The sequence below is a fragment of the Apodemus sylvaticus genome, chromosome 13, assembly GCF_947179515.1.
Source record: "Apodemus sylvaticus chromosome 13, mApoSyl1.1, whole genome shotgun sequence".
In the NCBI taxonomy this organism is placed as follows: Eukaryota; Metazoa; Chordata; class Mammalia; order Rodentia; family Muridae; genus Apodemus; species Apodemus sylvaticus.
In genome coordinates this window covers 77124280-77137303 of record NC_067484.1, presented here as the reverse complement: position 1 = coordinate 77137303, position 13024 = coordinate 77124280, and positions in this window count along the sequence as shown.

The window sequence follows — 13024 nt, the reverse complement described above, 5'->3', positions numbered from 1 at the left end:
GGAAGAAAAGATTTCTTCACATTAAATCCAAGGTGCCCATCAAAAACTCAGGTAAGAACAGTGAGGAAAATGCAGATGTGATTGGATTGCACAGGATGTGTTGCTTCAGAAGCATAATCTATACAGTACACAAGATTGAATGCTATCCCTTTTCCATACTAATCCCGCAAATTCAGAATGTGATATTAGTTAGAATAGCCATCACTGCAGAAATGTATAATTATTCCTGGAATGGGGAAGTCCATTATTTCCTTAATTCATCTGTATGTATACAAAGAGTAGAGACTTGTTATAGGTAGGCTGCAGCATGGTCTTCAGCACAGATATGTAGTAATGGTTGTGCAAGTCACAGATAATGGGGTAAGCACCTTGATTTTGAATGTTTTACTTCCAGGGTCATGAAATAATACATTTCTACACCTTTAAGCTATAGGATATAAGATATGTATTGTACCACGAGAAAACTAAAAATTAGGTGCCTAGAAATAATAATTTGTTTAAATAGTTAGACAAACCCAGGTGTTTTGTTTGTTTTGGTTTATTTGGGGGGGGCGTAGAATTAAGCCTTTCATCCCTAAGAGGCAGAAACAGGAAAATCATAAATCTGAGAACCAAGGGAGCAACAAACTAGGACCCTGTTTCACAAACAAACAAGAAAGTCTGAACCAATCTTCCAAAGAGAAAGTGTAGTTAGGGCAAAATGGGACTCAGTGTTTGAAGGGTATTATTCAAAAGTCATAGAATGTAAAGATGTAGGGAACCAGGTTAACAATGCACAATAAAAGGAGACCACCTGTCCCCTGCTGTGGAAGACTCAACTAGACAAAGCTCGATCAATGAGAAGTTTTCGCAGTCCTCTGCACCCACAGCAAAAGGCTCTCAATCACTGAGCCTTCTTTTGAGCCCATAGTTAATTTTTAAATTATATTTTACTGAATAACCAATCATTGTTTCCCTGAGAGAAGATGGTTTCTCCAACTCTCTGTATTCCTTAGTTGTGAGCAATCTCCCATGTATGGTGGAGAGCTCTTGGGCTTTCCTCTATTTAGTTTCATATGCATATTGTTGATCTTGTTTAGCGCATGTTTGGGCAGTCATGGTGAGACTTTATGGATGTATTTTCTGATGTTACTAGGAGATAAACATCACAGGAAACTTCCTGGTCCTCTGGCTCTTACAATCTTTTTGGATCCTACTCGCCTTATTAAAATACATGAATGAGTAACGTTACTCAGACTGAATAGGTTATTTAGGATAACATATATATATATATATATATATATGTATTTGCATGTAATGGTAATCAATAATAAAGGGAGACCTTGAATTTGAAAGAACAGGGGGAGTATATGAAAGACTTTTGAGACAGGAAAGGAAATGGAAAATGATGTAATTGTTTTATAATATCAAAAAGAATATAAAAAATAAAAAGTTAAGTATAACATTAAAATGATGTCACTTCTAGCTATGAAAAAAATTATTTTATATTGCATATTCATCTTCCTCTGTTTCTATGTGTCTGTGTACAGGTATTCCTGTACCAATTTGAGTATGTGGAGAATAACTACAAATGACAGAAGACAACATCAGATTTCCTGAACTTGGAGGTTCAGTGTGTTTTCAACCACCCAAGCTGAGTGACACATTCCAACACCAGTTCTCATGATGGAGAAGCAAGTATTCTTAGCCACTGAATCTTCCCTCTAGTCCTTATGATATTTAACATTGATTTCAGACTCCTTGTGGTTTATTATCACCATGGAAACAACACTCTGGGCATTTCTGTGAGGGACCACATAGACTGAGAACTCACACAAATCCTTTCTTATCTAACTTATTATTGTCAGGTTTGATTGCAACACAGAACAAGGGAGTTATGCACTAGTAAAGCAGGACATCTTGTCACTCTCATAGGAATAAAACCTCAACTCAGGAAAATCAACTCTCTCCGTAACTGGCCACAGGGTTACCATGAAATACAGAGTTGAGAACAAATGTCTTGAAAATCTTTTTGTAAGGCTGTATTTTATAGGAAACATTCCTACATCTTTAGCTTTCAGGACTCCCCCTCTCATTATTACAGAAATGACAAAGAATGTACCTAGTTGAAAGTCAGTATTGAAAGAGAGGTTTAGGTGGAATGATCTTTGGAGTCTTCATAGGTTCTTGCTGATAGAAAGAGGCAGAATGCCAGAGGAACATTTTGGTCTAAAGCTCTGAGTTTTCATACAAGTGCTCTGCTGGGAAACTAACCTACAACTTACCTGACTTGTATTCTATTTCTCACCATTGGAGAACTGATCCCTAGGAAGAGAAATCACAGTAACTAGTGTGCTTAGCTACTGAAAGTTGAATTGCTCATGTGCTAATTAATTTGTGTATTTGAATGGAGCATCTTAATTGAATCAGATGTCTATATTTAGCTAGGTTTACACAGCATAATACCGTATCTCAAAGCTGAATATAGTATGCATTGTCTTAAACACTTTCATTTTTTATTTGTATCACAGATGATGTGTGAAGTAGCTGGCTCAGGCAAAGCTGCTCTTTCTCTGTTGCATGAGATATTATTGGCCTGGTCATTAGGCCTGCATGTAAGTATTTTACCTTGTGCACTTGAATAATGTTTTTTCTTAGACACCTACATGGTTCTTTGTCAAAATTCTCAGGTACTTTTGTGAATGAACTTAATGTTTGCAGCAGTGTTACAGCTGAGACTTGCATTCCTTTTGGTGGTATATAAGATGATACAGGCTACACAGATGTCCTAGAGGTAGAGTTATACTTCTTAAGAGTTATAAGAGTTGGAAAAGTCATCCAGGGGAAGTGAATTGACAAAATGTTCTAATTTCTTTATGAGATATGTAAAGATTAGATATATTAGTAAAGTCAGAAGTACATTTCATATCTGAATTTTGTTGGAACTGATGTAAAGATATAGCTTCTGAGTTTCTCCTAGCACCCATGTCTGCTGACATAGAGCACACTACATTCATTTTTTGTGACCATAGTAGAAACACAGATGCCTGTTTCTATAGGAAATTCTACCTAGTGGGAAACATCAGCGTTCCTTCCCCTAGAAACTGTGCCCTTATCGAATAGATATAACTTATTCAGTAGATTTCAATTGATCTACCATGTCTATTGTTATGTCATTTTTTTGTTAGATTTTGGAAATTGATGAATCTTCCATCCCTCATATAAATCTTGCTTTTGACACTGAGGGAAACATGTGGAAATTAAACTCAAAGGTATTTTGGAAATGGGTATTATGGGGATGATGACCCCCTCCCATACTCAACATTCTCTTGTGTGTCACCATGATATGATTAGGGGGAAAGATTACACATTAACGCATTTCATAATTAACAAATAAACAACTACAGTCAAGCAATATCAGTATGTTCGGAATTTATGGACAATAGACCTAAGACTCCAGCATATTTGTTCTTTCAAGCAACTGATTATCATAACAAATGTACAAACACACCTGTGTTACTCTGGGTCAGAGATATGGCAGAGTCCATCATTTAGGATTGCAGCTATGCATTATCTTAAGCTGTAAATATGGATTATATGAGAAACCCAAGATGAATGGGTCAGTTGTTATATTTTTCTCTTAAAGGTAGGTTAAACAGGCTGAGTACACAGTAAGAGTTCATCTTAAGTCTTATGTGACCTCAAGGGGCATCATTACTTCTTCTGTGAGAAATAGCAGAAGTTAGTTCTTTAGAAAGCAAGAGATATTTTTATCACAATGTCAAAGGGTGTCCAACTTTTTAGCTGTAGAAATCTTAAGTCTATAGACCATCAACTTCTTTTGTGTTAGAGAGAAAAAGACAAAGAGGGAGAAATAAAGAGACAGGCAGAGGGGAGGGAGGGAGAGAGAGAGAGAGAGAGAGAGAGAGAGAGAGAGAGAGAGACGGAGAGACAGAGAGACACAGAGAGGTCAGTTCTCTTGTCTCTCCATGAATTAAATATCCCTATGAATTAATAAATTATAATTATTTATTTTAATTTATTTTCTACGTTTATGAATATTTTGCTTGTATATATGGATGTGCAGTAATGCTCACAAAAGTCAGAAGAGGGCTTTAGATACCCTAGAATTAGAGTTATGGATAGCAGTGAACTACTTTACAGTAGTTTAGAGTCGAACCTGGGTCCTCTGTGTTTTTTTCTACTGAACCATTTCTCCAGACCCTTTAATTAATATATAAAGACCTTTACTCTGCCTAGCCTGAAAAAAATAGGTGAGCAATTCATCTTATAAGGCCTGAAGGTATAAGCTGTTGCACAGCCCATAATGAGCTGTAGTCCCAAGAAATCCATGTAATATAGTAGTCATGAAGACTGAAGACAGAAGAGAGTGGCCTTATAGGTGACGAAATGGCATTATCCATCAGAGTATTCCTAGTTTCTCTTAATTCTTGTGCATTTATTATTGAATTTTATCAATTTTTCCCCTCTTTTTTTCCCGATAAGGTATCAAATTGCTCTTGCAATTCACAGGACCACTCACTCTCTGGAAACATAGAATACTAAACATGGTGAAGGAAAGTGTCCCAGAGTTCAGGTCATACATCATTCATTTCTACTTTTGTGTGCATTCACAATTTAGATTTATTTTCTACAGTAGTATAAATCCTTTTATTATTAAACTTACTCTGAAAAAATTATACCAATAGAAAATTTGTTCCAGCAAAAGATTTTATGCATCAAAGAGTAAGTGTGGGTGATAATTTTAATGGTACAATATTATAAAGAAATTTAAGAACTTTGTGCATTAGAAGACTACATTGAAATGTAATAATCTATACTTTCTGAGTTTACTCTGGGAAGAAATTCTGTGAATATTTGTTGGAAGTGCCTGTGCTTCAATTTGTTTTTTGTTTGTATTTTTTTCAGTGCTTGTTTGTTTTGTTTTTGTTATTGTTTTCTTTCCTTCTTCCGCTGTTAATGAAATTCTTGGAAGGAAAACAATGGATAAAATGATAAAGGACATAGAAGCTCATCGATCCTCATTGTGTCTCATTAACTCAGAGGCCGACATTTGGGCCTTAGTGGTTAGGTCATATTGACTTTAGGCTATTTTCAATTTGTGAAAATAAAAGACCTTCTATTTTGAAATAAAAGGCCTTTATTCAGAATAATGGAGTCACCCAGACTCAAATATAGTGATGGGTTATTAACATTTAAGTATATCTTGTAGATAAACGGAATGATATTAGAGATTGCTAACAAGCTTATATTTCTTAGCAGCCTTTGGGTTGTGGCTTTATGCAATTTACCATTGATTTTCAGCAATATGCATGTTCCAAATTGCAAAAGCTTAATTGTAAATAATTTCATTTAATGCCAGATAATATTTCTTGCTGGTCATAATAATGTTTCTTATGGGAGGTATTTTTTAATCTTGCTTTTATGTATCTCTGTATTTTTATTTTTCCTTCATATTTTGTCCTTCTAATAAATTATGTTCAAGGTAACGATTGTAAGCAACAGTCAGATATACAGATATATGTTTAGTTTATGATGTTAGATGTACTGTGCTTTAATAGCCACCTCTTCTTGTTTATTATATGTTCTCCAAGGATTCAACGTGTTTCCTTCCTTCATCCTTTACTTTTGTCCTTTTCTTTGTTTCTACTTTCTAATTTTTTGTACCTTTGCTGTTTTCTTTTTAAATTACCATTAACATGATAATTTTACATTCTATTTCCCTTATTTTAAAGGTGGATTCCTAAATATTTGAGATATATACCTAACTAAGTGTTACCTGTAATTTGTTTCATCTTGTCAAAAGAACATTGAATACCTGTGGCCCTAAAGCATTCTGGACAACCCAGTCAATGTCTGCCTTTATTAATAGGAATGTTAGTGCGAGCCATGAGTGTTTTCCTCTTTGCTGATCTGCTAGGGGTCCTCTGTAGGTTTTGTATTTCCTGCATGTGAAACTATGCATCTCTCTTTGGTATCATATGCTGGATGTTTCAAGCATTAGAATTCTACCTTGTTATTCCAAGAATTCATCATTCTTATGCTGAAGCCAAGAATACTTAGTCCCTCCAGCTTTGTCAATGAGTCACCTTACTCATGCTTCACATAGCCTTCAACTCCACCATACTTGTTCTTGTAGAAGTCTATTGACTTGGGTCTCATCAGAATAGGTTTATAAGGAGAAACATCTGCAAAATCTCTTATAATTCCATCATTGCAAAGAATAAGTTTCCAGCACAGTTGTATGACAGCTGTAACTCCTGTGGGGGAAATAAAAAAAAAAATATATATATATATATATATATATATATGTGTGTGTGTGTGTGTGTGTGTGTGTGTGTGTATGTGTGTGTGTGTGTGCATACACACATATATGAGTGTATGTATGTATATATATCACCAAGAAACACAAACAGAACAGCAGCAGCAACAAAAAACAAAATCCACTTGGTACTCCTTTAAAAGTTGGAGAAAACATTAATTATATAAAAAAATCATTACATGAAGGATTAACAAGTGTGACGAAGACAATAATAAGAAAACAGTGGTGTGAACACAGAAATAAAATGCAAGCATTGTGAAAAAAATAACTCAAAAGAAAGATATTAAATAAATGAGAGGACGCCTTCAGTGTCATTACAGGATTCTCAGCAACCCCGAATAAGCCCAAACAAAGGAAGTTGTAAATAAATTCAGATTTACTGTTTAACATTGAATGACTTTTCTACAATATCTAAAGTCTGCTCAGTTTACACATAAGAAATTCTCTTTAACCCTTATTTTAAAGCCTATTCACTGTAGTTACAGCAGATTAATTTCTTCTATGGGTGAGAATGGCAAACTCTCATTCCTATGTATCTGTTGGCTAATGTATTTATGATTTTTGATTACTGTCTCTTAAGACTTGTTTGTTTGTTTATTGGAGTATTCTTGGAGGTGTGTGTGTGTGCATGTGTGTGTGTGTGTGTGTGTGTGTATGTGTGTGTGTATTTTTGAGATTTAAATAACAGTTTTAGAGAACTTTATATGTACATATAATAACATATGGACATATTGGCCCTCCATTTTTTCCCTTCAACTCCTATGCTTTCCAATCCCTTCCCAACTTTTTCTGTAGTTTAAAAAAAAATAAGTACAGTTGGTGTTGTCTTTATAACATCAGCATTTGGCTATCCTCTTGAACCCAGGAAATCCTATTATCTACTTCCCAAGACACACACAAAATGTTCTGGATATTACTTTGCTGTATATTGGGACAAGCATTCTCTCTCATTCTTTTCTCAATGCTACTTGTTCTGCAGTACAACAAAACTTCATTAAAATCCACTACTTCCTCTCAAGAAGGCAAGCATAAATAGAATAATTGTTGGTGAGAGTGAAGGAATAGATTGAGAGAACTTCTATACTAATAGGGGTATGTAAAATACAGAAAGCAGACAAAATACTGTTACTTCCTCAAAATCTACATATTGGAATGTTGTGGACCAGATAGAGTACTTCTTGGTATATACTTTAAATAATCTAAAGGAAAACACAATAGAAATACCCACACGCAAATGTGCCACAGTTCACAACAGCTAATATATAGAGACAACTCAGATGCCTATTAACAGATAACAAAGAACAAAGCCTTTCATAAATGCGAAAAATGTTACTTACATTCAGCTATAAAGAACAAAATCAGGCTGCTGTGGCAGCAACGAGAGCAGCGGCATCAGCAGCAGCAGCAGCTGGTCAAACGGAAGGGCCATCAGCAGTGGAACCAAGGTGACAGGGTCCAGGCAGACCCTGCGCCCACGACCACTTCCCTGGCCAGCCGGGCTGCAAGTTGTGGGGGATTTACAGTGCCTTTCACCCCACAGAAGCTACATCAGAACTCTACCTCCCACCAGTCAGTTACAAGAGTCTCTCCACTATCTTGGATCTCAGCTCCAGAGAAATCAGACAGACTGAGGTACACAAATATAACCCAAGGCCAACATCGCGGGGGGGGGGGGGGGGCGGCGGGGAGGGTGTCTAAGCCTGACAGGTGTTGGCTTGCACCCAGGCCCAGGGCTGTTCGGGGGGTGAGGCAATCAGTGTGCAAATAACATAGCAGGGGTCTAAGACAGACAGGACTTGGACTGACCCCTGGCCCTGGGCTGCTCCATGGGCCATCTGTGTGCAAACTCAGTCAGGAAGTTGATAGCCTAGCAGAATCTCCAGGCACTATCAGGGAACACACACTCGCTGCCATCCTGGCCACCTGACAGAACCAATTAACAGTCATAGCCCGAGGGGAACTTTGCTCAGGCCTTAGCCTACAAGGCTTTTGCCTATACTCAGGGCCTCAGCAGCTAGGCTAACCTTGTGTGCAACAACCCAGTTGGGAGATCGGCTGCCCAGCAGAGTGACCAGCATTCAGAAAAGGTCCCGCAGCAGAATATACCATCAGCACTCACTGAAGGAGCAAACAGGCACTGCCAGGTTCACACAGACAACCTGGGGCAAGGCACACTAGGGCTCCAAGGGTACCCAAGAGGAGGACAGCACATCAACAATCTGTAACAGAAGAAACCCAGCCATCCAGTGTTGCAGAAATAGCCCTACACCCTCACAGGAGACATAAATACCAGCCAGAGACAAGACCAACTAATGCCAGAAATAACAAGATGGCAAAAAGCAAACGCATGAACACTACTAACAGAAATCTAGGCAATATGGCAGCATCTGAGCCAAACTCTCCAACATCAACAAGTGCTGGTTACACAAAAACACCAGAAAAACAAGATTTGGATTTAAAATCACTGTTCATGAGGCTGCTAGAAGAACACAAAAAGGACATAAATGAATCTCTTAAAGAAATACAGGGGAACATGAATAAGCTAGAAACCTGTATAATGGAAACACAAAAATCACTTAAATTCAGGAGAATAAGGCTCAAGAGATAGAAGCCAATAAAGAAGACACACAAAAAAACAGAAATGCAGGAGAAAGTGAGTCAAACAGCAGAAGTCATGAAAGAGGAAACACAAAAATCTCTTAAAGAATTACAGGAAAACACAAACAAACAAGTGAAGGAACTAAGCAAAACCACCCAGGATCTAAAATCAGAAGTAGAAACAACTAAGAAATCACAAAGGGAGACAACTTTGGAGATAGAAAATCTTGAGAAGAAATCAGGGGCCATAGATGCAAATATCAACAACAGAATACAAGAAATTGAAGAAAGAATTTCAGATGCCAAAGATACCATAGAAACCATTGACTCAACAGTCAAAGAAAATGCAAAATGCAAAAAGCTTATATCCCAGAACGTCCAGGAAATCCAGGACACAATGAGAAGACCAAACCTAAGGATTATAAGTATAGATGAGAGTGAAGATTTACAGCTGAAAGGTCCAGCAAATATCTTCAACAAAATTATGGAAGAAAACTTTCCCAACTTAAAGAGAGAGATGCCTATGAATATACAAGAAGCCCACAGAACTCCAGACTGTGCCTGAGCAGAAATACCTCTCGCCACATAATAATCAAAACCCCAAATGTACTAAAAAAAAGAAAGAATGTTAAAGGCAGCAAGAGAAAAAGGCCAAGTAACATATAAAGGAAGACCAATCAGAATCACACCAGACTTCTCACCAGAGACCATGAAAGCTAGAAGATCCTGGGCAGATCTCATGCAGACTCTAAGAGAACACAAATGTCAACCAAGACTACTATACCCAGCAAAACTCTCAATCACAATAGATGGAGAAACCAAGATATTCCATGACAAAACCAAATTTACACAATATCTTTCTACAAACCCAGCTCTACAAAGAATAATAGGAGGAAAACTCCAATACAAAAAGGGAAACGACACCCTGGAAAAAGCAAGATAGTTACCTTCTTTTATCAAACCCAAAAGAAGATAACCACTCAAATATAAAAATAACATTGAAAATGACAGGAAGTAATAATCACTATTCCTTAATATCTCTTAACGTCAATGGACTCAACTCCCCAATAAAAAGACAGACTAACAGACTGGATACGGAAACAGGACCCTACATTTTTCTGCATACAGGAAACACACCTAAGGGTCCAAGACAAACACTACCTTAGAGTAAAAGGCTAGAAGACAATTTTACAAGCTAATGGTCTCAGGAAATGAGCCGGAGTAGCCATTCTAATATTAGATAAAATTGACTTTCAACCTAAAGTCATCAAAGGAGATACAGAAGGACACTTCTTGCTGGTCAAAGGAAAAATCCACCAAGAAGAACTTTCAATTCTGAACATCTATGCGCCAAATGCAAGGGCACCCTCATTTGTAAAAGAAACTTTACTAAAGCTCAAAGCACACATTTCACCTAGCACAATAATTGTGGGTGACTTCAACACTTCACTCTCCTCAATGGACTGATCAGGAAAACAGAAACTAAACAGGGACACAAAACTAATTGAAGCTTTGGACCAATTGGACTTGACTAATATTTATAGAACATTTCACCCTAAAACAAAAGAATATACCTTTTATTTAGCACCTCATGGTACCTTCTCCAAAATCGACCATATAATTGGTCACAAGACAGACCTCAACAAATATAAAAAGATCGAACTAATCCCATACCTCCTATCAGATCACTATGGAGTAAAAGTGGTCTTCAAGGGCAACAGAAACAGCAGAAAGCCCACATACATGGAGGCTGAACAATACTCTACTCAATGACACCTTGGCCAAAGTAGAAATAAAGAAATCAGAAACTTTTTAGAATTTAATGAAAATGAAGGCACAACATACCCAAATCTTTGTGACACAATGAAAGCAGTGCTAAAAGGAAAACTCATAGCCCTGAGTGCTTCCAAAAAGCAAGTGGAGAGTGTGTACACTAGCAGCTTAATGACACACCTGAAAGCCCTGGAACAAAAAGAATCCAATTCCCACAGGAGGAGTAGAAGACAGGAAATCATCAAACTCAGGGCTGAAATCAGTCAAGTGTAAACTAAGAGAACCATACAATGAATCAATGGATCCAGGAGCTGGTTTTTTGAGAAAATCAACAAGATAGATAAACCCCTAGCCAGGCTGACCAAAGGACAGAGAGAAAGTATCCAAATTAACAAAATTAGAAATGAAAGGTGGGATATAACAGCAGAAATTGAGGAAATTCAAAAAATCATCAGATCCTACTACAAAAGACTATATTCAACACAACTGGAGAATGTGGAGGAAATGCACAATTTCCTAGACAGGTACCAAATACCAAAATTAAATCAGGACCAAATAGATCATCTAAAGAGTCCCATAACCCCTAAAGAAATAGAAGGGGTCGTAGAAAGCCTTCCAACCAAAAAAAGCACAGGACGAGATGGCTTCAGTGCAGAATTCTATCAGACCTTCAGAGATGACCTAACACCAATACTCTTCAAACTATTTCACAAAATAGAAACAGAAGGAACACTACCCAATTCCTTCTATGAAGCCACAATTACACTGATACCAAAACCACACAAAGATCCAACAAAGAAAGAGAACTTCAGAACAATTTCCCTTATGAACATCGATGCAAAAATATACAATAAAATTCTTGCCAACCTAATCCAAGGACACAAAAAAGCAATCATCCACCATGATCAAGTAGGCTTTATTTCAGGGATGCAAGGTTGGTTCAATATATGGAAATTCATCAATGCAATCCACTACATAAACAAACTCAAAGAAAAAAACCAAATGGTCATTTCATTGAATGCTGAAAAAGCATTTGACAAAATTCAGCATCCTTTCATGCTTAAAGTCTTGGAAAGAACAGGAATTCAAGGCCAGTACCTAAACATAGTAAAAGCAACATACAGCAAACCGGTAGCCAACATCAAACTAAATGGAGAGAAACTTGAAGCAATCCCACTAAAATCAGAGACTAGACAGGGCTGCCCCCTTTCTCCTTATCTTTTCAATATTGTACTTGAGGTACTAGCTCGGGCAATTAGACAACATAAGGAAGTCAAAGGGATACAAATTGGAAAGGAAGAAGTCAAACTATCATTATTTGCAGATGATATGATAGTCTACCTAAGTGACCCAAAAAAACTCCACTAGAGAAGTCCTACAGCTGATAAACAACTTCAGCACAGTGGCTGGTTATAAAATCAACTCAAGCAAATCAGTAGCCTTCCTATACTCAAAGGATAAGCAGGCTAAGAAAGAAATTAGGGAAATGACACCCTTCACAATAGCCACAAACAGTATAAAGTACCTTGGGGTGACTCTTACCAAACATGTGAAATATCTGTATGACAAGAACTTCAAGACTCTGAAGAAGGAAGTGGAAGAAGACCTCAAAAAATGGAAAAACCTCCCATGCTCTTGGATCGGCAGGATTAATATAGTTAAAATCCCACTCAATTCTTCATAGAGTTAGAGCAATTCTCAAATTTATCTGGAATAACAAAAAACCCAGGATAGCTAAAACTATTCTCAACAACAAAAGAAATTCTGGGGGAATCAGTATCCCTGACCTCAAGCAATACTACCGAGCAATAGTCTTAAAACCTGCATGGCATCAGTACAGTGACAGGCATGCAGATCAATGGAACATGATTGAAGATCCAGAAATGAACCCTCACACCTATGGCCACTTGATCCTCGATAAAGGGCAATGAAAACATTGATCCATCCTTGTCTCTTTGTACTAAACTCAACTCCAAATGGATCAAGGACCTCCACATAAAGCCAGATACTCTGAAACTAATAGAAAAGAAACTGGGGAAGACCCTTGAGGACATTGGTACAGGGGGAAAGTTCCTAAACAGAACACCAATAGTCTATGCTCTAAGATCAAGAATTGACAAATGGGACCTCATAAATTTAGGAAGTTTCTGTAAAGCAAAGGACACTATCAAGAGGACAAATCGGCAACCAACAAATTGGGAAAAGATCTTCACCAACCCTACATCAGATAGAGGGCTAATATCTAATATATACAAAGAACTCAAGAAGTTAGACCCCAGAAAACCAAATAACCCCATTAAAAAATGGGGTATAGAGTTAAACAAAGAATTC